Source organism: Silene latifolia, chromosome 2 (genome assembly GCF_048544455.1).
Source record: "Silene latifolia isolate original U9 population chromosome 2, ASM4854445v1, whole genome shotgun sequence".
In the NCBI taxonomy this organism is placed as follows: Eukaryota; Viridiplantae; Streptophyta; class Magnoliopsida; order Caryophyllales; family Caryophyllaceae; genus Silene; species Silene latifolia.
Genome location: NC_133527.1, coordinates 76,248,156 through 76,252,423, shown reverse-complemented (window position 1 = coordinate 76,252,423; position 4,268 = coordinate 76,248,156). Strand labels below are relative to the sequence as shown.

General features: G+C 38.0%; 1 non-coding gene across 1 annotated transcript; it reads right to left on the bottom strand.

The window, feature by feature from the left end:
- Positions 1–3,590: 3,590 nt before the first annotated feature.
- LOC141645194 (small nucleolar RNA R71) lies at positions 3,591–3,696 on the bottom strand. Its single transcript, XR_012544778.1, has one exon. It is a non-coding gene; the product is annotated as a small nucleolar RNA R71 (small nucleolar RNA).
- Positions 3,697–4,268: the final 572 nt, after the last annotated feature.

The following is a 4,268-nucleotide window of genomic DNA, read 5'->3' as shown; positions in this document are numbered from 1 at the left end:
GAGACGTTGTTACCTTGGGTGATGACTGTACGATATTTGTAAGACCTTGGTTATCGTGCTTTATTTATCTTATGTTAAGGTGTCGTCTTTGGGTAAATAGAATTGTTGTTGAGTCGTCTATCCTTGTCCTCCTTGGTCGTGTCGACCATACCTCTTCTATTTGAGCCTTCAGACCTAAAGATTCTTTTTATCTTTGTCCTATGTCTGTTTTATCTATCGTTACTCTCTATTTGTTCTTTATTTCAATTTCAGTTCTTTCTTCTTTGAATTGTTGATTTTAAGTAATCCATAACAAATATGAATATGAATTAGTCTTATATTTCTGATTTTTAATTGTTGATTTTGATTAGTGATTGATTAGGATGAAATTTGATTAATTGAATGAACTAAAAGCATGCTTGATTGAATTTTTGGTGTCGGTGTAATTGTAACACCCCGTATTTTATAATAATATTTTATTATAAAAGTATTTTATTAAATTAATTATTTTGGAATTTAATAATGTATTTTGAATATTTATATTTATCGCTTTCGTTCTATATTTTATTATTTCTCGTTTTAATCGACTTTTGATTGGGTTAAAATGTCCGTGCACGATTCTACTATTTTAATTTAATAATTACTTTTCTAATATAAGCTCTCCTTACGTTTTAATATGGTCCAATCGGATTTATAATCAGATAATCTATTATATGAGCTAATGGACCTAAAGCCCATTAGTTAATCCCCTTATAAATATAAAACCTAACCTAGCAGGCAAGCTGCTCTCCTTTGTTTTCTCACGTAAAGTGCCGCACGGCAGCTTCCTCTATTTCTCTCTTTTGTTCTTCTTTTCCCCCTTTGACTCCATGGTTGAATATCTTCCCTTCTTCCAAACTTATACACAAATTATATTTTCATAATCCTTGCTCTTACCTCTACAACATATTATTCTCCATATATTTTTATGAGAATTATTTGTATGGACCTTTAAACCTACCTTTATGGTTTATTATTTTCAATGGGTAAAGAAGAAGAGGAGTCTTTTATGGTGAATTCATGGATTTGGATTCGGGTATTCTTAATGTTAAATTTTGGGACGTTGACACGTGTTGGAGACAAGACTTTGTTGGTCGTTTTCTTTATGGAGGTTTTCATTAATTGCTAAAAAGGTAACTAGGTGTTTTCTTTTCATTGTGTTTATGCCAATTGATGTAATTAATATGATTTAATGATTGTTTTACATGATTGGTACATGTTTGATTATTTGTTATCATGATTAAATATGTTTCGCATGTTGGTATATGTTTTTATGCGTTAATTACATGTCATATGTTGTTTATGTATTTATTATGGGTGTCATGAGCGTAATTAGGGTTTACGAGTGAACCCTAATGGCGGCATGATAGGCGGCCAAGGGTGCTGATACGTGCATATTGTATAGTCTTTTTAGCCTATTTCAGCACGTATTTCCATGCATTTTTGTACTGTTTATATAGTATTATTCCCCGAATTGGCTACTTTGATTCGTTTTGTCCGTTTTGTAGAAATGAACACGAAAGTAGTGGAATCGTACCCTTTTTCGTCCTTTTTGCATGCATTTAGAGGAGACGGGATTTTCTAGAGTGAGATATTGCACTGGAATACGTGAAGGCACGGTTTACGAGGCAGTCGGTGACGAGAGTGGGCTGATTTGAAGGAAGAAGACTCGATCGAGTAGTTTTGTTACTCGATCGAGTGGTTTTCATATTTGATTGATCGATCGAGCGAGTTTATTACTCGATCCGATATTGAAAGAGAGGTTACTCGATCGAGTAACTATTCTACTCGATCGAGTAGATTTTCAGTGGTTTTGCTCGATCGAGTGGATTTAATCTACTCGATCGAGTGGTTTCTGTTGGCGTGGGCTTTAATTAGCCTGTGAGTTGTTTTAAGTTGATAAACTTAGTTATTTTCCTATTTAAGCACGCATTAGCTAGGTCATTAGTATCTATCCTTTACTTAGCTTTTATCTATTCTTCACAACAAAGACTACGTTACTTTTTGCTCTTCATTGTAACCTTATTTTCAGGATTATTTCGCTTGGATTTTGTCGTTCTTTACGCCGGATTCGCACGATTGTAATCTCTTTCTCTTCTCTTAATAATAATCAATCTTTTGTTTGCTTTAATCCTTTGTTTTACTTCATTTAACTTCTGCCCTAATTTACTTTTATGCAATTTAATTATAGTTTTAATATGTTGAATGCTGGTTATTTATCTGCTGTTAGTTTTGATAGTTTAATTAGTGATATGAGTAGCTAAATCTAATTCATGTTGGGATTAGGGGATCTACGGTAGAAATGTGACGATGTAGTAAATAGTTTAGATGAATTAATCGTGAGACTCTGTCACCATAGCAATTTAACTGTATTTTTACCAACTTAGTTGAGTGCACGCTTCTGAGTCATCCCTTTAATCTGGCTAAAATTAATCCTGGATCGGAAGATTGGACTAAATAGGCTTGCTACGAACAGTAGACTACCCTGACGAGGACGAAAGTTAAGTTAGTGGAAGTTTAGGGTAGAAATTGGACCGGAAGGACCTTTCCATACCCGCCTCGCATTAATTTGTCTAAGTTATTTACAGTTGAGTCACTGGACTGCCGTAGTGAACCGAAATCCTGACATGACCTTTCTCTATTTGATAGTTTAAATCTATTTTCCTGCCTTTACTGCTCTTGTCTTTACTTCTCTTTCCTTTAAACCTTCTAGTTTAGGAAACCAATTTAAATAACCCCCCTCCCCCCCCCCCATTTGTGACCAAATAGACGGACTTCTACAGATATCTTGCCTCCCTGAGGAGATCGACATGACTTCCCTAGCTATATAGTTAGTTTAGTTAGTTTATTTTTGATAGGTACACGACAGACGTATCAAATTTTGGCGCCGTTGCCGGGGAGGCAATTGCCCTATCTGTCTTTGTTTCGTTTATTTTATCCGTCTCAGGGAATTTTTATCCCTTGAGGCAGTGCTTATTATTCTTTTTCAGTGTTGTTTATGCCCAGGTCAGACAGGTTTGAGTTAGTTGCAGCTGATTCTGAGCCAGAAAGACTGCTCATGCATAGACTCCGCCTGCAAAGAGAATCACGAAAGGAAGACTTAAGTACTTTCGAGCCAGAGCTACATCATTTTCTTTTCGCAGAAGACCAGTCTTTAGAAGAAGACATTCCTATTTCTACCGATTAACCAGTAAGGATGCCGAACATTGCTAGTCACTCGGAGCCTAAAGCATCGTATATTCCTAAAGGTTTCAATCTCCAGACTGAGGATGGGAATACATTTGACATCCGTCCGTCCTATATCAATCTGGTGGAGAGAAATCTCTATAGAGGTGTGGCAGGTGAAGACCCGAGGAAGCATATGGAGGTCTTTACGGACTATTTTTCTACTATCCCCGCCACAAAGGGGGTAACTCAAGACAAGATTAAGGAAGTTCTGTTTCCTTTTTCTTTGACTGATGCAGCCAGGGAGTGGTTGACTGATTTGGACCGTACGACCGCGGGGGTTACCAACTGGGAGACCCTTGCTCTTGCTTTTTATAAGAGATATTTCCCTCCACAACGCACTAATCAGCTGAGGGTGAATATTACGAGTTTCAAGCAGGCACCTGCTGAGACTTTCTATGAAGCATGGTCTCGTTTTAAGAAGTTGGTGAGGTCTCTTCCTCACCATGGTTTTGACCCGTGGTTTCTTTCCAACCAGTTCTACAATGGGCTGTATGATGATCACAGAGCCATACTTGATGCGGCATCTAATGGGAGATTTCAAGAGAATACCGACGATGATAAGGGATGTGCCCTTATTGAAGAGATGGCGAACCACAGTGCTGAATATGGAAACCCGAGGGATGGTATTAGAACAGTTCATGCAGTCGATAAGCAAGTTGTGGCTCAGCTGGAAGCCATGAATGCTAGATTTGACAAGTTGGAGTTACATTCTGCTGGGGAGCCTCAGACGGTCCATATGCTTACTAAAGGGGAGATCGTCACATGTGAGAGGTGTGGTAGCAACGACGGCCATACTGCTGTTGGCTGTCTTACAGAGAAGGAACATGTCCTTGCCTTTCAACAATATAGGCTCAATCCTACCCCTCCTCCGCACCAGCAGCAGTCATATGTTTCTCCACATAAGACTCAACAAGGCTTTCAGAAGCCTCCTTCCTTTCCTATACCTAATCAAGGTGCCTCGTCTTCTGGTGGGATAAGTGAGATAGGTGAGTTGAAGACTATGTTGCAGTCTTTGACAAAAC